A 21,382-nucleotide genomic window follows, 5' to 3' on the forward strand; every position below is an offset into this window, starting at 1 on the left:
GGTAGTGCAGTGGATGTGGTATACATGGATTTCAGTAAGGCTTTCGATAAAGTCCTGCATAGGAGACTGGTCAAGAAGGTAAGAGCCCATGGGATCCAGGGTGCCTTGGCACATTGGATCCAAAACTGGCTTAGTGGCAGAAGGCAGAGGGTGATGGTCGAAGGTTGTTTTTGTAACTGGAAGCCTGTGTCCAGTGGGGTACCACAGGGATCGGTGCTGGGTCCCTTGCTGTTTGTGGTCTACATTAATGATTTGGATGTGAATGTAAAAGGTATGATCAGTAAGTTCGCAGATGACACGAAAATTGGTGGGGTGGTAAATAGCGAGGAGGGTAGCCTCAGTCTGCAGGACGATATAGATGGGTTGGTCAGATGGGCGGAACAGTGGCAAATGGAATTTAACCCTGAAAAGTGTGAGGTGATGCATTTTGGAGGGACTAACAAGGCAAGGGAATACACAATGAATGGTAAGACCCTAGGAAAGACAGAGGATCAGAGGGACCTTGGTGTGCATGTACATAGATCCCTGAAGGCAGCAGAACAGGTGGATAAGGTGGTTAAAAAGGCATATGGGATACTTGCCTTCATTAGCCGAGGCATAGAATATAAGAGCAGGGAGGTTATGATGGAGCTGTACAAAATGCTGGTTAGGCCACAGCTGGAATACTGTGTGCAGTTCTGGTCGCCACACTATAGAAAGGATGTGATTGCTTTGGAGAGGGTGCAGAGGAGATTCACCAGGATGTTACCTGGGCTGGAGCGCTTCAGCTATGAAGAGACTGGACAGGCTGGGGTTGTTTTCCTTGGAGCAGAGAAGGCTGAGGGGGGACCTGATTGAGGTGTACAAAATTATATGGGACATAGATAGGGTAGATAGAAAGGAACTTTTTCCCTTAGTAGAGGGGTCAATAACAAGAGGGCATAGATTCAAGGTAAGGGGCAGGAGGTTTAGAGGGGATTTGAGGAAAAACTTTTTCACCCAGAGGGTGGTTGGAATCTGGAACTCACTGCCTGAAAGGGTGGTAGAGGCAGGAACCCTCACAACATTCAAGAATCGTTTAGATGAGCACTTGAAACGCCATAGCATACAAGGCTACGGACCAAATGCTGGAAAATGGGATTAGAATAGACAGAGCTTGATGGCCGGCGCGGACGCGATGGGCCGAAGGGCCTCTTTCTGTGTTGTATAACTCTATGACTATGAGATTTTCAAGGCAAAAGGAGGTGGTAATGGGACAGGTTAAGAAACAAAGGATGGCTCTAGATGAAGTGTGAATTGTGCAGCAGAATGAAAGACAGCTGCCCTGTGGGAGAGAAGAAAAAAAGACAGACAAAAAGTGTGGATAAAAAATATATATATGATAGGGGCCAATGTTATGGTCTGAAATTGTTGAATTCTATGTCAAGTCCAGAAGGCTGTAAAGTGCCTAATCGAAAGATGAGGTGCTGTTCCTCGAGCTTACGTTGAGCTTCATTGGAACAGTGTAAGAGGCTGAGGACAGAGAGATCAGAGTGGGAGCGGAGCGGAGAATTAAAGTGACAGGCGACCGGAAGCTCGGGGTTCCCCTTATGGACTGAACGGAGGTGTTCCGCAAAGCAGTCACTCAATCTGCGTTTGGTCTCCCCAATGTAGAGGAGACCGCATCGTGAGCAGCGAATACAGTATACTAGATTGCGGAGGGAGCAGTCCCTTCGGAATGCTGAAAGGGGAGGGGAGGGGAAGTTGTGTTTGGTGGTGGGATCACGCTGGAGGTGGCAGAAATGGCGGAGAATGATCCGTTGAATGTGGTGGCTGGTGGGGTGAAAGGTGAGGACAAGGGGAACCCTATCGTGGTTCTGGGAGGGAGGGGCAGGGGTGAGGGCAGAAGTGCAGGAGATAGAACGGACACGGTCAAGGGCCGTGTCGACCACGGTAGAGGGGAATCCTCGGTTGAGGAAAAAGGAAGACATGTCGGAAGCACTGGTGTGGAAGGTGGCATCGTCAGAGCTGATGTGGCGGAGACGGAGAAACTGGGAGAATGGAATAGAGTCCTTACAGGAGGCAGGGTGGGAGGAAGTGTAGTCCAGGTAGCTGTGGGAGTCAGTGGGCTTGTAGTGAATATTGGTCAATAACCTATCCCCAGAGATGGAGACGGAGAAGTCGAGGAAGGGAAGGGAAGAGTCAGAGATGGACCATGTGAAGGTGAGGGAAGGGTGGAAATTGGAGGCAAAGTGAATGAAATTGTCTAGTTCAGCGCGAGAGCAGGAAACGGCACCAATACAGTCATCAATGTACCGGAAAAAGAGGTGAGGGAGGGGACCTGAGTAGGGCTGGAACAAAGAATGTTCCACATATCCCACGAAAAGACAGGCATAGCTAGGACCCATGTGGGTTCCCATAGCAACACCTTTGATTTGGAGGAAGTGAGTGGAGTCAAAGGAGAAGTTGTTCAATGTGAGAACAAGTTCAGCCAGGCGGAGGAGGGTGGTGGTGGAAGGGCCTCTGTTCAAGGAAGAAGCGGAGCGCCCTCAGGCCATCCTGGTGGGGGATGGAGGTGTGGAGGGATTGGACCTCTATAGTGAAAATGGCCTGTTTCTGTGCCTTATATCCTAGGTAATCTTTTATGTAATTGCTGTTTGCGGGATCCTGCTGTGCGCAAATTGTCTGCCGCGTTTCCTACATTACAACACTTCAAAAAGTACTTCATTGGCTGTAACGCGCTTTGGGAAGTCCCGAGATGGGGAAGTGCGCTGTATAAATACAAGTCTTTCCTTCTTCCGGCTCGCCATCAGTGTGTGCAATGCGCAGCTGCGGTAATAACCAGGGGGACAGCCCCCTGCCCAACTCTCCCTCCCGATTGGCTTTGGGACAGCAGACGTTGCGGCGTCTCGCTCACTAATTGGACAATGGAAACGCCAGTCAACACTCGGCCACGCCCCCCTCTCGCACCAGGAAGGAGTGATTGACAGGAGCGCGGCTCCCTTTGAAGTGACCCGCGTTTGGAATGTAATGACTTGAAATGGACAGACGGATACAAATACAAACAGATACAAACTGGTCCTTTAACAGGAGCTGCAAGCGGCGGCCCCGACCAGGGGCTGCCCCCAGTGTCTAATATAACAAGCAGCTTTACACCCGGAGGGCATCCCCGCTACAGATTAGGATTAAATCTTATTTGCTTCGTATTTATTCTTAAAAGCAAGACGTCTGTGTGTGTTGTACTTAAAAAAACAACACTGAAATCGGTTTAAATTATTTTTCGAGTGCAGCATGACTTTGTCTATCTATATAAACAGGAACATAACAATCACTGAACGAGAAAAAGACCTCGGCCCATCTAGTTCTCCTTCTGGTACAAACAGACTATAATAACTATCTCTGGCGATCAATCAAAGAACGGAATATAATGAATTTCTTAATTTTTAAACGAAAGTCGTTGCCCAGGATAACTATTACATTTCTGCCACTGTAGTTGCCGGGGTGCAGTGTGGCTGACGATACTTTGGTTTGTTTAATTACGGTAGTTATGTAAACAGCAGTGGCCTAGAATTCGCCCATTCATAACTCGGGGGTTGAGTAACCGACTTTGTAACCTGACACTGTAACCATGGCAACCGTTCTTGAACAGCCCCCCGTCCCGCTTTAGTCAGCGGGACTCCCAGGGCCACGTGTGGAGAGAGGAGAGTCGGCACATTTTTTAAATAACTCCCGACCCGCTTTAACTGAGGATTATTCAGTGCAGCACAATGGAGACTGAATAAAAAGCACTCACCGAGCACGGAGGGTCGATCACATTGACACGGTGTAGCAGCACCATTTAAAATGAATGAATGAATGATTCCTTCCTTTTCCCCCAAACGAACAAGCGAGCGATGACTCGTCATTAGCGGCTGTGACTCAGCAAAGAAGCTTCAGTGATGGTTTAAAGTGACAGCGACCGTTTGTCAGGGATTAAGCGCTGTTGTACCCTACCGGGATACAGAGGGGGCAGGGAGGCACCTTTTCAATAGGTAGATGAGACGAGGAGCAGCAGTGGCCTATAATTTGCCTATTCATAAAAAAAACACCTTACTGTTTCATTACACCATCAGACTGTTTCTTAAACGATGCCAGCGTTTTGCCTCAACTGTTGCTCAGTCATTGAGTGTTGAAATTCCACATTTCACTCCACCCTACATTACAACACTTCGAAATACACCATTAGATGGAAAGCGCTTTCTAAGCCCTGAAGTCTCAATTCCTTCTTCCTGTTCCACCCTTTCTTGCACAAGGCCAACATTTATTCTCCAGTTTCACTGGAGAAGGTGGTGGTGGGCCATCTTGTTGAACCTTTGCAGTCTGTGAAGTGAATGAAGGTGCTCCCACAGTGCTGTGAGGGAGGGAGTTCCAGGATTTTGACCCAGAAAAAATGAAGGAACAGCGATATATTTCCAAGTCAGGACTGGTGTGTGACTCATTGGGGAAATTGGAAGTGATACAACAACTTGCATTTCTATAGTGCCTTTATCATAGTGAAACATAGAAACATAGAAGACAGGAGCAGGAGTAGGCCATTCGGCCGCTCGAGCCTATTCCGCCATTCAATGAGATCATGGCTGATCATCCAAACTCAGTACCCTGTCCCTGCCTTCTCCCCATATCCCTTGATCCCTTTAGCCTTAAGAAATATATCCAACTCTTTCTTGAATATATTTAATGAACTGGCCTCCACCGCCCTCTGTGGCAGAGAATTCCACAGGTTCACCACTCTCTGGGTGAAGAAATTCCTCCTCTTCTCTGTCCTAAATGGCTTACCCCTTATTCTTAGACTTTGACCCCGGTTCTGGACTCCCCCGCCATCGGGAACATCCTTCCTGCATCTAGTCTGTCTAGCCCTGTTAGAATTTTATAAGTTTCAATGAGATCCCCTCTCATTCTTCCAAACTCCAGCGAGTATAAGCCCAATCGACCCAATTTCTCCTCATACGTCATTCCTGCCATCCCAGGTATCAGCCTGGTGAATCTTCGCTGCACTCCCTCCATGGCAAGAACATCCTTCCTCAGATAAGGCGACCAAAACTGCACACAATACTCAAGGTGTGGTCTCACCAAGGCCCTGTACAACTGCAGCAAGACATCCTTGTTCCTGTACTCGAACCATCTCGCTACGAAGGCCAACATACCATTTGCCTTCTTAACCGCCTGCTGCACCTGCATGCTTACCTTCAGCGACTAGTGCACAAGGACACCCAGGTCTCGTTGCACTTCCCCTTCTCCCAATCTATTGCCGTTCAGATAATAATCTGCCTTCCTGTTTTTGCCACCAAAGTGGATAACCTCGCATTTATCCACATCATACTGCATCTGCCATGCATCTGCCCAATCACCCAACCTGTCCAAATCATACTGGAGTTTCTCGGCATCCTCCTCACAGCACACACACCCACCCAGCTTTGTGTCGTCTGCAAACTTGGAGATATTACATCTAGTTCCCTCGTCTAGATCATTAATATATATTGTGAATAGCTGGGGTCCTAGGAACACCCCAAGGTGTGATGCTGTTCTCATGCACCTGCTGCCCTTGTCCTTCTCGGTGGTAGACCTTCCCTTCTTGCTTGCTTCTTCACTTCCTCTTACCCCATTTTGAGATTGTTACCACTTTGCCTATCTAGCTGTTTGAAATTGTGTCTCCAATTTACCTTTTCTTAATGATCTCCAATACCTCTATGAGTTCCTTTCTCAGCTACTTCTCGTAACTCAGTTCTCCAATCCCAGACGGCAACCATATGGAGTTTCAGGTCCAGTTCCATTTGATCCTTTGCCTCATCGAACGATTTAACAAAAACTTTTTCTTTCTCTCTTTCAGGTGACAAGAACAGCAAGCTCCAATTACTCTTGGATGCTAACGCCTATTCCGATCCCTCTTCCTCTTTGCTTTCTTCTCATAGAATGATACAGCACAGAAGGAGACCATTCGGCCCATCAGGTCTGTGCCGGCGCTTTGAGAAAGCTATCCATTAGTCCCACTCCCCTGCTCTTTCTCCATAGCCCTGCAATCATTCCTTTTCAAGTATTTATCCAATTCCCTTTTGAAAATTACTATTGAATCTGCTTCCACCGCCCTTTGAGGGAGTGCATTCCAGATCATAACAAGTTGCTGCATAAAAAAAATTCTCCTTATCTCACCTTTGGTTCATTTAACAATTATTGTAACTTGGTATCCACTGGCAACCCTCCTGCCAGTGGTCTTCTGATCCCAACACTCCTTCCAATCTCACCCCTTCTTGTATTTTCACTATACTTTCTGACCTTCTACAAACATGTAAAAAGGAAGCGAGTAGCAAAAGTAAGCGTTGGTTTCTTAGAGGCTGAGACAGGTGAAATTATTATGGGGAATAAGGAAATGGCACAGACTTTAAACAAATATTTTGCATCTGTCTTCACAGTAGAAGACACAAAAATCATACCAAAAATAGTGGAAAACCAAGGGGCTAATAAGAGTGAGGAACTTAAAGTAATTAATATCCGTACAGAAAAAGTACTTGAGAAACTAATGGGACTAAAAGCCAACAAATCTCCTGGACCTGACAGCCTACATCCTCGGGTTCTAAAAGAAGTGGCTGCAGAGATAGTGGATGCCTTGGTTGTGGTCTTCCAAAATTCCCCGGATTCTAGAATGGTCCCAGCGCATTGGAAAGTAGCAAATGTAACCCTGCTATTCTAGAAAGGCAGGAGAGAGCAAACCGGGGAACTACAGGCCAGTTAGCCTAACATCAGTCATCAAGAAAATGCTGGAATCCTTTATTAAGGAAGTGGTAACAGGGCACTTGGAAAATCATAATATGATTAGGCAGAGTCAACATGGTTTTATGAAAGGGAAATCGTGTTTGATAAATTTAATAGAGTTTTTTGAGGATGTAACTAGCAGGGTAGATAAAGGGGAACCAGTGGATGTAGTATATTTGGATTTCCAAAAGGCATTCGATAAGGTGCCACATAAAAAGTTGTTACACAAAATAAGGGCTCATGGTGTTGGGGGTAATATTAGCTTGGATAGAGGATTGGTTAATGGACAGAAATCAGAGAATAGGGATAAACGGGTAATTTTCCGGTTGGCAGGCTATAACTAGTGGGGTGCCGCAAGGATCAGTGTTGGGGCCTCAGCTATTTACAATCTATATTAATGACCTAGATGAAGGGACCAAGTGCAATGTATCCAAGTTTGCTGATGATACAAAGCTAGGTGGGACAGTAAGCTGTGAGGAGAACACAAAGAGTCTGTAAAGGGATATAGATAGACTATGTGAGTGGGCAATAAGATGGCAGATGGAGTATAATGTAGGGAAATGTGAGGTTATTCACTTTGGTGGGAAGAATAGAAAAACAGAATATGTTTTAAATGGTGAGAAACTATTAAATGTTGGTGTTCAGAGAGATTTAGGTGGCCTCATACAGGAAACACAGAAAGTTAGCATGCAGGTACAGCAAGTAATAAGGAAGGCAAATGGCATGTTGGTCTTTATTGCAAGGGGGTTTGAGTATAAGAGTAAGGAAGTCTTACTACAATTGTACAGGGCCTTGGTGAGACCACACCTGGAGTACTGCGCACAGTTTTAGTCTCATTATCTGAGAAAGGACATACTTGCCTTGAAGGTGGTGCAACGCAGGTTCACTAGATTGATCCCCAGGATGAGAGGGCTGTGCTATGAGAGATTGAGCAGATTGGGCCGAGACTCTCTGGAGTTTAGAAGAATGAGAGGTGACCTCATTGAAACATATAGGGGTGAAAAAATGGTCACGCCCCCTTTGGGGTTCTAACTTCACCGAGACGCTACCTTGTTAGCGCCCCTGCACCGGAAATTGAATGGTAATTGTAGTGTATGTACTTTGCAGAAGGAACTATATTCTGCAGCCCCTGTATACTGCAGTACCAGTAGTGACCACCCCTGTATATAAGCCGGTGTAGTAACTTTGCATAGCTAGTTCCAGTTTGTCTCCACTCAGTAAAGACCTGTTATAACCAACTCCTGCAGTCCGTGTCTCAATTACACACGGACATAATACTGGCGACGAGCAGAGGGAGGAAAGTGTCCCATAGGGTTGCTCCGACGACGGGGAAATAAAAGAAATTAGAAGCGCAGAAAGCCGCGAGGAGCTGCAGTTTGCCACAGGAACCGCGGAGAGCGGCGTTAGCAGCAGCGCAGGGGGAAGTGCGCGAAGACCATAGGGCGTCGCCATCAAGGCATAAAACGCCAGCAACAGCGCTAGCAGCAGCGGAGAAGACGGAAAGTGCGGGAGGCACCATTTTGTTAAATCGGGGAAGAAGGCAAAGCGCGGGAGGCGCCATCTTAGATTTCCAAGATGCCGAAGACTGGCAATATCACTGCCTTCGATAATGCAATAGAAGACTGGACCACGTATGTGGAAAGAGTCGAAGTATATTGCGAGGCAAACGAAGTAGCCGATGAGAAAAAGGCATCGGTACTACTAAACTTAATGGGCGCAAGAACGTACGGCCTATTGCGGAACCTGATTACTCCAGCCAAACCGATGGCGAAGAGTTTTAACGAAATTGTTGATATCCTACAGGAACACCTAAATCCTACACCGCTGCTGATAGCAGAAAGATTTAAATTCCACAGGAGAAATCAGCATAAAGATGAGAGCAATGCTGATTATCTTACGGAACTACGCAAGCTATCAAAGCACTGCCAGTTCGGAGCAGGACTGACAGATACCCTATGGGACAAATTTGTCTGTGGACTCCTGAGTGAAGGAACCCAGAAGAGGTTACTCTCAGAGAAAGAGCTGACGCTAGATAAGGCTTTCAGCGCGGCAGTATCGTACGAAGCAGCAGCAAGGGGAGCTGCGGAAATACAGCAAAAGCCACAGGAATACGGCACCCACGAAATGACACGGGGATTTGAAAAATGTTATCGCTGTGGCAGAACAACCCATGACCAGAAGGACTGCTGGTCCAAGGACAAAATATGCAGGCAATGCGGAAAGATGGGACACATTGCACGAGTTTGCAGGTCTGGGAAGAAGACTAACGACAACAAAAAGGCTACTAAGGAACAGTACAGGAAAGTACAAAAGATGACGGACATTAGTTCTGAAGACCAGATGAGCGATAGTGAATCCGGGAACAAGAGACTAAGCTGTCTCAAACTTCACAACGTAATCGCAAAAGAGGATCACCGAACCATTTGGGTCACCCTCACGATAGCAGGGTCCCAAGTCAAAATGGAATTGGATACAGGATCAGCCCTGACCGTCATGAATCGACGAGACTACGAGCGGCTATTCTCACACATACCCTTGAAAGAGACATCCATTGTCTTGAAGACGTATACGGGGCAAAATGTATACCCCAGAGGGAAAATAAGGGTGCCTGCCGAATACAACAAGGAAATACAGAAATTGTATCTCTACATACTGCAAGATGGTGGACCACCGTTATTGGGACGTGAATGGATCAGAAAGATAAGTTTAGACTGGCACTCCATTCAGGCACTGACGGTGGCTGGTAAAAAGGATGACGACATCACACCTGGACGATTGTCAAAAATCTTAGCTAACGCCAAAGAGGTATTTCAACAAGAACTGGGAACTCTTAAAGGCGTAACCGCCTCGATAAAAATAGAAGAGAATGCAATTCCCAAGTTTTTCAAAGCAAGACCGGTACCATATGCAATTCACCCAGCCGTCGAGGCAGAGCTGGAGAATCTGGAGAATGCAGGCATGTTATCTAAGGTAGACTGGAGAGAGTGGGCGACACCCATCGTTCCTGTCATGAAGAAATCGTTAAACAATAAGTCTGAGGAGCCAAGGAAGGTTCGCATCTGTGGGGACTTCAAGGTGACAGTGAACTCAGTCCTTCACACAGTACAATATCCCCTCCCGAGGATAGAAGATATTTTCACCTCACTATCTGGAGGGAAGCGTTTTACAAAAATTGACCTAGCACAAGCATATTTGCAGATGGAAGTTGAAGAATCCTCTTGGAAGTATCTCACGATAAACACTCACAAAGGTCTTTACCAGTATAATCGACTGGTATTCGGAGTAGCATCAGCTCCGGCGATATGGCAAAGAGCGATGGAACAAGTCCTGCAAGGGATTCCGGGGACTCAGTGTTACTTGGACGACATCCTAGTGACAGGTGAAGATGACAGTGAACACCTTGCCAACCTAGAGCAGGTGCTCACTAGACTAAGAGAACATGGGCTACGAGCCAATCGCCCCAAGTGCGAGTTTTTTAAGAAACAGATATCGTATTGTGGCCACGTGATTGATGAACAGGGGTTACATAAGTCCCCTGACAAAATTGAAGCGGTAGTTAAGGCTCCAGCGCCTGAAAATGTGTCGCAACTAAGGTCATTCCTCGGATTGGTGAATTACTACCATAAGTTTTTGCCGAATTTGTCCACAATTCTGCACCCACTGAATGCCCTACTACAAACTGGAGTAGCATGGAAATGGAGCGATGAATGTAAGCGGGCCTTTCAGAAGAGTAAAGACCTAATCACATCAAGAGAAGTATTGGCTCACTACAACCCATCACTACCGATAAGACTGGCGTGTGATGCGTCTCCCTACGGCATTGGAGCGGTACTGTCACATAAATTCCTTGATGGTTCAGAGAGGCCGATAGCTTTTGCGTCACGCTCGTTAACTTCAGCCGAGCGTAACTACGCCCAGATTGACAGAGAGGCCCTCAGCCTGGTGTGGGGGGTGAAGAAGTTCAATCACTACCTGCACGGTCAGAAATTTACTCTACTCTTGTCTCCATTTTCAACCCTCAGGAGGGCGTCCCGATAATGACAGCACAATGGCTACAGAGGTGGTCCCTTTTCTTAGGGGCACACCAATATGACATTGAGTACAAAGGAACTAAACAGCATGGGAATGCTGATGGATTTTCGCACCTACCGTTGCCGACGGTGGAAGAAGCACCTGCGGTGGATCCAGTGGAGATATTCCACTCGACCATAGTCGAATGTCTACCTGTGACGAATGCAAACATAGAAAAGGAAACACGAAATGACCCGACACTCTCCTGGGTCTATGATTTAACGGTGAAGGGATGGCCAGCACATGGCGAACCACTGTTGCCAGCATTCTCGCCGAGAAGAGAACAGCTGTCAGTGTGCAGAGGAACCTTGATGTGTGGATCCAGAGTAGTAATTCCACACATATTGAAGGATAGAGTGCTCAATGAGCTTCATGAGGGTCATCTGGGAGGGATAAAAATGAAGAACTTAGCCAGAGCGTTTGTGTGGTGGCCGGGAATCGATAGAGAAATCGAAGAGATGACCAAGAGCTGTACAGGATGCCAGAAGGTCCAAAATGCCCCAGCACAAGCCCCTCTACATCAATGGGAGTGGCCCTCATCTCCATGGCAAAGGGTGCACATTGATTTTGCTGGTCCATTTATGGACTTGATGTTTTTAATTGCGGTGGATGCACAAAGTGGCCAGAGGTAATAAAAATGTCCTCAACCACCACAGAAAAAACTATCAGTCTTACGAACCATATTCGCCAGAAATGGGCTGCCTGAACAGATTTGCTCCGACAATGGACCACAGTTTGTGTCTGAAGAGTTCCGGAGGTTCTTAAAGAACAATGGTGTTAAGCATTACACATCCACCCCATATCATCCAGCCACCAATGGATTGGCTGAGAGGTTCGTTCAAACATTCAAGGAGGCTATCAAGGCAATGTGTAATGAAGACATACCCCTACAACACAAGGTGGATAACTTCTTGTTTGCCTACCGGAATGCGACACATGCGGTTACCAACCAAACTCCAGCCATGATGTTCTTCAATCGAAGACTACGATGCCGCTTGGATTTGGTTAAGCCAAACATCAGAAGAGATGTGGAGAACAGGCAGTTTCAGAATATGAATGAAAGGCCGACCAGGAGTTTTAAGATAGGTCAACCAGTTTTGGCCCGGGATTACCGCACAGAGAAATGGCAGCCAGGAACGATCTGTACACGGCAAGGACCTCTAATGTATACCGTGGACGTTGGAGAGAGCATTATAAGACGCCATGCTGACCAGATTCTAGAGTCACTGGAAAACGTCAATTCCACACCACGATCCGATGCACCTGGTGATGAAACCGAAGTACCAATTGCATCTACCTCAGAATCGGGAATATTGGAAGCAGACGAACGCAACAACGACGTTGATTCCGAATCAACTCTGCCAGAAGAACCTGATACCCCAAAGAGGCGTTATCCAGACAGAATCAGGAAGCTTCCTCAAAGACTGAACTTATAATTGCTTAACTTCAGCTAATGTATATGACAACTGTAATTGTAAATGTTATTTAATTATTAATCGAATGTTATGTACTGTTTAGCTAAAAGGGGAGGAATTGTAGTGTATGTACTTTGCAGAAGGAACTATATTCTGCAGCCCCGTATACTGCAGTACCAGTAGTGACCACCCCTGTATATAAGCCTGTGTAGTAACTTTGCATAGTTAGTTCCAGTTTGTCTCCACTCAGTAAAGACCTGTTATAACCAACTCCTGCAGTCCGTGTCTCAATTACACACGGACATAATAGTAGCGCCCCAAGCAGGAGGCGGGGCGCTACTGGAAGCGCTCCCCTCCCTCTTGGGGCGATACCATTCAATATCGCGGTGCTATGTGCAACAGCCTCCCTCCCCTGATTAAAAGGGAGGGGCCTAGCACAGCACGTACTGGGGCCCTGCTGGACCACCGGGGAGCGGGATGCCGGCAAAAGATCCCAGCACTCAAGAGGAGTGCCGGGCTGACCAATCGCGGCCGGCACCCCGCAGGAAGCGGCGAGAAGGGTGCAGGTGCTGGCAGGCGGCCCAAGAAAGATGGCCGCCCGGCACCTGCCCTTTAATTTGCGCCGCCCCGGCCGCAAACACGGCACCCTGACCCTGTCAGATATATCGTCCGGCGGCAGGTCAGGGGGCGTGAGCCAAGTTTGCAGCCGGGGCGCGAGCGGGACAAATGCGCATGGCGATGATGTCATCACCGGAGGCGCAGCGCCGCAGTGCGCTACCGGCTACCCCCGCTGCTAACCTCACACTGAATTTCACAGGAGGTGTTAGCAGCGCCGTGCCCAGGCGCTAATGGGAGGTGCAAAGCAGCCTAATTTTTCCCCCATAAGATTATGAGGGGGATTGACAGGGTAGATGCTGAGAGGTTGTGTCCTCCAGCTGGAGAATCTAGAACTAGGGGCATAGTCTCAGGATAAGGAGTCGGCCATTTAAGACTGAGATGAGGAGGAATTTCTTCACTCAGAGGGTTGTGAATTTTTGGAATTCTCTGCCCCAGAGGGCTGTGCACGCTGAGCCGTTGAGTATAGACAAACTAGACAAAGAACCGGTGATGCTGGCGGGAACCTAATTGATGCAGACGAAAATTAATCGTAACCTTATTAACCTTCATGACTAATGTCTTCACATCAGGAGACAGAAAAAAAAAAGACATTTGGAGTCCAGTTTTCATTGTAGAATTTTCTGGGCACACTGTTCAAAACCTGGGCTGAACAATCCAGAGCCAGGATGTCGTTCACTGGGATTCTCCAGGGTGACAACAGTGACTGCACTTCAGAAGTAATTGATTGGTTGTGAAGTGCGTTGGGACATGCCGAGGACGTGAAGGGAGCAATATAACTTCTTTCTTTCCTTTGCCCTTTGCTAATCTGCAGGTCTGTAAAACCCAAACTTGGCGTCATGAATTACCCGATTTATTTTTATCTTGTACTCTTCCCAACCTTGATGCTGTATTTTTGAAACTTTTCTCCTCTCTTCACATTTCCCACTTTGCTCCTGGGTATTGTAGCCGTCAGGTGGTCGGGTTCCCAACTCTGGTTGGCCGTATTCCTGGAGGTTCCATCACATGACCTCCCGCCTCCCACTGGCCCCGCCCGGTCGAACAGCCTTTCATCCCATCTCCAATATTATAACTAATAAATGAAAGCCTTCAATGAAAAGCACCGTTGATCTTCCAGCAGCAGCCTGGAGATTAATCTTTAATTGCTGGAGACTCCAGGGCAATCCTGGAGGATTGGTGACCTGATCAGGAGGAAGCTGGAAAGACCTGCTGCAGTGGGTGGAGAGACCAGTCCTTGCGAAACTGTCATTTACACCAAACATGAAACGAATTAACACCAATGACCGAGGGAGTTGCCCGATCCATAATGAAGCTACTTGTTTTTTTCTTTCTGCGAATAAAAATATCAACAAACTGTACGATAAGAAAAAAAGCTCATGGAATGCTGGTTGGTGTCAAGGGCAGTCACTCTCACTTCACCTCAGGAATTCAGCTCTTCTCATTGAACCATAGGATGATACAGCACAGAAGGAGCCCATGCGCTCTGACATGAATCTTGTCATTCCTGTGAAAATGACTTATGTAATAATACTGGGCGGCCTGCTGGTGGCGCTGTCCAGGGAGAGTATAAATACTCGGGCACGGGCCCAGCTTGTGCAGGACATTCTTTAACAGGAACTAGTGAAGGACACAACTAGATCTCCATGTTGAAAAACAGTTGATTAAAGCCTTGTTTAATACTCAGACCAAGTGCCTAGTAGTTTTCTTACGTCACGCTCCATCCTGCCGGATCTTTGGCAGAGCTCTCCAATAGTCCCACTCCTCTGCTCTTTCACCGTAACCCTGTAATTTCCTTTCCTCCAAGTATTTATCCAATTCCCTTTTGAAAATTATTATTGAATCTGCCTCCACCGCCCTTTCAGGCAGCACATTCCCGATCACAACAACTCGCTGCATAAAAAATATTTCCTCATGTCGCCTCTGGTTCTTTTGCCAATCACCTTAAATCTGTGTCCTCTGGTTAACGACCCGTCTGCCACTGGAAACAGTTTCTCCTGATTTGCTCTATTGAAACCATTTATGATTTTGAACCCCTCTATCAAATCTCCTCTTAACCTTCTCTGCTCTAAGGAGAACAACCCCAGCTTCTCCAGTCTCCCCACATAACTGAAGTCCCTCGTCCCTGGTACCATTCTAGTCAATCTTCTCTGCACCCTCTCCAAGGCCTTGACATCCTTCCTAAAGTGTGATGCCCAGAATTGGACACAATACTCCAGCTGAGGCCTAACCGGTGTTTTATAAAGGTTCATCATAACTTGCTTTTGTACTCTGTGCCTCTATTAATAACGCCAAGAAACCCGTGTGCTTTTTTAACAGCCTGCTCAACTTGTCCTGCCACCTTCAAAGATTTGAATACATCCACCCCCAGGGTCTCTCTGTTCCTGCACCCACTTTAAAATTGTACCATTTAGTTTATATTGCCTCTCCTCATTCTTCCTACCAAAATGTATCATCTCACACTTCTCTGTGTTAAATTTCATCTGCCGTGTGTCTGCCCATGTAACTAGTCTATGTCCTCCTGAAGTCTGTTACTATCCTCCTCACTGTTTATCACATTTCTGAGTTTCATGTCGTTTGAAATTATGCCCTAAATACCCAAGACCAGGTCAATAATATATATCAAAAAGAGCCGTGGGTTCTAATACCGACCCCCGGGGAACACCACCGCACACTTCCCTCCGGTCTGAAAAAACAACTATTCACCACCACAATGCTTTCTGTCCCTTACCCAATTCCATATCCACGCTGCCACTGCCCTTTAATCCCATGGGCTTTAATTTTGCTATCAAGTCTATTATGTGGCACTTTGACTTTTGAAAATCCATATACACAACATTAACTGCTCTACCCTTGTCAACCCTCTCCTTTACTTCATCAAAAAAATGCAATTATAGAATCGAATCATAACAGCACAGTAGGAGGCCATTCAGCCCATCGAGCCCATGCCGGCTCTCTGCGAGAGCACTGCAGCTAGTCCCACTCCCCCGCCCTTTCCCCATAGCCCAGCAATTTTTTTTCCCTTTAGGTACTTATCTAATTCCCTTTTGAAAGCCACAATTGAATCTGCCTCCACCACCCTTTAAGATTAAATCTTATTTGTTTCGTATTTATTCTCAAAAGGTAAGACGTTCCTTAGCCTTGTCTTATCTTGACATATGCAGTCCAGCTGTACTCCGCCAACCTTGGCTAGGACACAAGGGATAACTCTACTGCTTTTTGTCAAAATGGTGTCATGGGATCTTTTACATCCACCTGAGAGAGCAGACAGGGCCTCAGTTTAACGTCTCATTTGAAAGACGGCACCTCTGACAGTGTAGCGCTCCCTCAGCACTGCACTGGAGTGTCAGCCTAGATTTATGTGCCCAAGTCTCTGGCGTAGGACTTGAACCCACAACCTTCTGACCCAGAGGCGAGTGTGCTGCCCACTGAGCCATGGCTGACACGAGTCTCTTGCACTGTGTGTGTGTGTTGTATTTAAAAACAACACTGAATCGGTTTTAATTATTTTTCGAATGCAGCATGACTTTGCCGATCTATATAAACAGAAACATAGCAATTACTAAACGAGGAAAAGACCACGGCCCATCTAGTTCGCCTTCTGGTACAAATAAACTATAATAACTATCTCTGGCGATCAAAGAACAGAATATAATTAATTTCTTATTTTTTAAATGAAAGTCCGGTCTGAAAAAACAACTTTAGTTGTCACGGTGACGATACTTTGGTTTGTTTCATTACGGTAGTTACATAAACTGCCTCACTCGGGGGGTTGAGTAACTGAAATTGTAACCATGGGAACCATTCTTGGACAGGTTACACGGGCCAGTCAGCGGGACCACCAGAGACATGTGTGGAGAGAGGAGAGTCAGCACATTTTATAAAACTCCCGACTCCCATTAACAGGATTATTCAGTGTAGCACAATGGAGGCTGAATAAAAACCACTCACCGAGCACGGAGCGTCGATCACATTGACAGGATTTTGACCCAGCGGCAATGAAGGAAGGGTGCTACATGTCCAAGTCAGGATGGTGTTTGACTGGACTACACCGTAAGACTCATCTGCCGTGTCTCTGATCTGCTGCCCTGGTGTTTAATATTTTAACTAACTTTGATCAGCTGACAGCCTTCCCCCACCACTGCTGTTCCCTGCTGAGCCTGTGATTGGCTGACTGGTTCGACTCGTTTTGCAGCTTCAGCTACAGTCTGGTTTCTGGCCCGAGTTTTAGTCTCCTGGCCCGAAGTACATTTCCCTGCCACTTCTGGATCTTATGGTGACCCTCCAACTTCTCCATCATCTTTCTGCGCATCTCCTAGATCTTCGCCCCCCCACGGAAATACCTCCATCCTCCGATACTCTGCCCTTCAAATAGCTTCCGGATTTCACTCGCCCGCTACACCTGTCTCCGAACTTGGACAACAGTCTGTCGATGCTCCATGTCGACTCCACCCGATCTACATCAACTTTATCCCACCACGGGACCTCTGACCTTAACTCTGGACTCCCTCCTATGTCTTCTATCTATTCCCTGTTACTACCAGGATATATGTATCCTAATAATTGCTACGTAACCAGGCCTATGTAACTGGAGTTTTCCCGGTGTCCATTCGCGTGTGCATTTTGGCTGCTGCACCGGACCCGAACCCAGCTCTTCAGTTTCCTCTTTCCTCCTCCCACTTTTCCTTTCCTCTCTACCCCTCTTAGACCCCTCTCTCCTGTCGTCAGGCCTCCTTTCATTTCTCCCCCCTCGGATAATCTGCCCTCCCAAATCCGAAACCCAATGCTTCAGTACTCTTCGACCTTCCTAATCTCCTGCCTCCGTCCCAGGCTTGACTCCCTCTTAGATAAGCCTACAGCTTCCCTCTGTGCCTCTCTTGCAACCTCCAAAGGGCCCATCGAGCTACTCATCGCTGCCTCCTTACAAGCCCCATCCTACTCTCTCGCCGACCTTCCCGCCCAGCATGCCCGCTGGGGGCTAATCTTGCCAATCTCCTCTCTGTCCAACTCACCCCTCCCAGTGCTGACCCTGTGGATGCTGGCAGTGGACCAGCCATCACCGCCCCTCTCCACATCTCCCTCCAGAATGTCCATTCACTTGTGAACAAGGCCCTTGCCATCCATGAGCTTATCGTGGATGATTGCATCGACATCATGGCCTTGGCGGAAACCTGGCTGAGGGGTGATGACACCTCCCGCTAAATGAAGCCTCCCCCCCCTGGCAATACCTTCCACCGCCTGCCCCGCCCAGACCATCACGGTGACAGTGTGGCCCTTATCACCAAATCACACCTTGGTCTGTCCCCCTACTCCTCTGGCACCTCACCTTGTTCCATCCCCCTCACCTCTCATTTAAAATTCTCATTCTCTACCGCCCACCCAAGTAACATAAACATTTTCTCACCGAGATATCTTCACTGCTTTCCTCCCTCAGCCTCTGCACTAAGCGACTTCTCAGCCTCGGTGATTTCAACCCCCACCTCAATTCATCGTGCTCTCTCTCTCCCCTGAGTTCACTGGCTTCCTGTCCTCCCTTAATCTCTCCCTCCATGTAAGCTCCCCTACACATATTCACGGCCACCCCCTTGACCTTGCCATCTCACGTAACCTCGCTACTCCCATCATGTCAATCGCAGATAAGGCCATCTCTGACCGCTTCCTCGTATCGCTCTCCACCCACATCCCCCTCCCAACCCTACTTCCTTCTGTCCCCCACCCCTGGAAAAACCTCTCTCCCAATTCACTTACAACTGCACTTTCAAAATCCCAAGGGGGAAAATTTGTACGCGCCAATACAATTGCTGGCGTCACCGGCAACTTGAGTTAATGGCCGCCGAAAATGGCCGCGGCGCTACCATTGCAAATGTGGCTCTGTGGGTTGGCGATGTGGAGCACCGCGCTAACTTACCGTGCAACGCCCTGCTGGAGGCCTCCGACCCCAAGTTCCCGTCCACAGTTGGCGTTGCTGCTTCTTACAGCCTGTGGGAGCGAGGATGTGGAATTCGCAAGGCATTGCGGGCAATTAAAGGAGCTATGAATTAAAGGGGCAATGCATTCAGAACTAATAAAAATTTAAATCAATACATTTTTCAGACCTTACTGCCTTTCAAAAAATACATAAACATTAAAAATAATTCTCAAATAGCAGTCTTCAGTTCTCAAAGCTGAATTGTCTTCCACACATAAAAAAATGGGAAAGTGCCTCAGTACTAACACAATTGGCCCAGCAAGCCAGGGAAGGGACACCCAGGGTCTCGCACGCAGCACTCCAGCTTTGCGCAGGGGGCCAACACTGCAAGAGAGGTCCTCTACCCACAGGGGCCAGGAGGCCCTCCAGAAAGAAGGATGTGGGACCAGATCACCGAGGCCCTCAGTGCCCGCCGTGTCACCCCCACCACCTGACTCCAGTGCCCAAAGAAGCTTCCTGACCTTAGACCAGTGGCCGAGGTCAGTGAATGTATCTTTAAAAGCCGTCTCCTACCAACTGCATCACTAGCCTCACACACTGCTCAACGCACAACTGCCCCAATCACCGACCTACCAACAATCAGTACCAAACATGAGGCACATCTCCCATTCCTAGCTTCACTTCACTCCCTTGGAGGAGACGGGGCTGGCCATTCTTGGCAGGGCCATGGCTGAGCCCTTGGCCAGTGGCGGGGCTGAAAGGATACAAGATGCTGGTATCTTCATACGTTATCCTCCTTCTGGCATGCACCTCTTGCTTTCCCGCCCTCCCCTCACCACAACTCCACCCTTGTGCCTTCCTTATTTCACACACCCAAGAAATGCAGCCTGCCCAGCCAGTGATTGACCAAGAGGGAGAGGAGAGTGAAGAAGATCAAGAAGAAGATTGATTTGACACTCCCAGCCACCAGCTCCTCAAGGCCCCCCACTGAAAGTCAGCAGCCTTCCACCAGCCATGCTGCAGCCACTGGGGTAGCACTGCGTGCCATCAGTAGGATAGGCAAAGGCAGCCACTAAGAGAATGTATACGGATGATGACTTAATTTCTTGATGGCATATTGGATGGATAGATGTATAAAGTTAGATTGGAAAGTTTGCTTTGTGGTGACTTTTATTTCAGCATTGTGGCCAAGAGGACGCTGTGATGGTCAGTAACAGAGGAAAGGTAAGGTGTGGGTCTAACGTTGAAAGGGGAATTGGGGTTGTGGTCACTGGGACCGCAGGTGGATGCTTCCATCCTGGATATCCCGGCCTGAAAGGAACTGTCTGGGTTGCATCCTTCCTTCTGCTTCCTCCTCCTGGGCTTCCTCCTCTTCTGTGTCTTCCTCTTCCCTCTGCGAGCGGATGCTGTAAATCTGAAATAAAAGCATAAAATGCTGGAAATACTCAACAGCTCAGGCAGCATCTCGACCGGAGACTTGAACTCTGTTTCTCTCGCCACGGGTGTTGCCTGACCTGTTGAGTATTTCCAGCATTTTCTGTTTTCTCGGAGACCTTTCTTTACCATCCAAAGCCTTGAAAGCATCCAGCAGCACTCCCTATGCACTTATGTATTGCAGCAAGCCACAACTTCAATAAAATATAAAAAACCCAGTTCAAAAGCTTAAATGCAAACTTACCTGAAAAAATGTGTGTGTCCCTTTAAGAGGTGCTGACAGCCTCTGTTTGTCTCTTTACACGCTGGGATTCCCTGGCGTGGTTATGACCGACCCAGCGCTGAACTCAGCGCTAGGGTCAAAGTTGGCCGTGGTGACGTTAAGTCGGTGTTACATGCCAACTGACATCACCAATCCACCGTTTTTTTGCAGGGCGCTAATACTTACCGGCAGCGCTACGGAGAGGGCCAACATGGAGGACACTACGGGACCTTCCACCAGCTGGCGGAAGAGCCAGTAACGGGTGGCGTTAAGCTCCTAAATATTTAGCCCAATCTGTCCAGCCTTTGGCCCTCCAATCACCACGACATTTCTGCAGCTACCGATCTGCTCAACCACACCCTCACCACCACCTTTGATGCCCTAGGCCCCATTAAAACCATTACCCTCTCTCGCCGTTCCCCCCTGGAACGTCACTCATCTCCGCTCCCTTAAGTCCAAGGGTCGCAGGCTTGAACGAATATGGTGGACAACAGATTGGGTGACCGCTTTGCGGAACACCTCCGTTCAGTCCGTAAGGGTGACCCCGAGCTTCCGGTCGCCTGTCATTTCAATTCACCGCTCCATTCCCACTCGGACCTCACCGTCCTTGGCCTCTTGTACTGTTCCACGGAAGCTCAACGTAAACTCGAGGAACAGCACCTCATCTTCCGATTAGGCAGTCTGCAGCCTTCCGGTCTCAATATCGAGTTCAACAATTTCAGATCATAACCTCGGCCCCTATTTCATTTTCACTTATATTTTTCCACTCCTTTCCTTTCCCCCCCCCCCCCTTTCCTTTTGTTTCTCTCTCACACCTGGCAGCTATCTTTTGCCCTGCCAGTACACTTTACACCTAATCACAGCCTATTACCATCTCGTCTAGCTTCTAATCTCTTTTACTTCTTTTGGTTCTTTTATTCTTTTGTCCGATCGCAG

The 21,382-nt window shown here is 47.8% G+C and overlaps 1 protein-coding gene across 3 annotated transcripts in view; it reads right to left on the reverse strand.

The window, feature by feature from the left end:
- The window catches only part of LOC147116890 (riboflavin transporter 2-like), a 53,835-nt gene extending 36,873 nt beyond the window's left edge, over positions 1 to 16,962 (reverse strand). For 2 of the 3 annotated variants that reach the window (XM_085987328.1, XM_085987327.1), the window contains exon 1: positions 16,794 to 16,962. The gene's annotated coding sequence lies outside the window, so the exon portion shown is untranslated. Of the gene's footprint in view, positions 1 to 3,751; positions 4,160 to 16,793 lie in introns of those variants that run through there. The other variant, XM_085987326.1, reaches the window with a different exon arrangement.
- Positions 16,963 to 21,382: the final 4,420 nt, after the last annotated feature.

Source organism: Somniosus microcephalus, chromosome 5, assembly GCF_052327205.1.
Source record: "Somniosus microcephalus isolate GS21.2 chromosome 5, FLI_Smic_1.0, whole genome shotgun sequence".
In the NCBI taxonomy this organism is placed as follows: domain Eukaryota; kingdom Metazoa; phylum Chordata; class Chondrichthyes; order Squaliformes; family Somniosidae; genus Somniosus; species Somniosus microcephalus.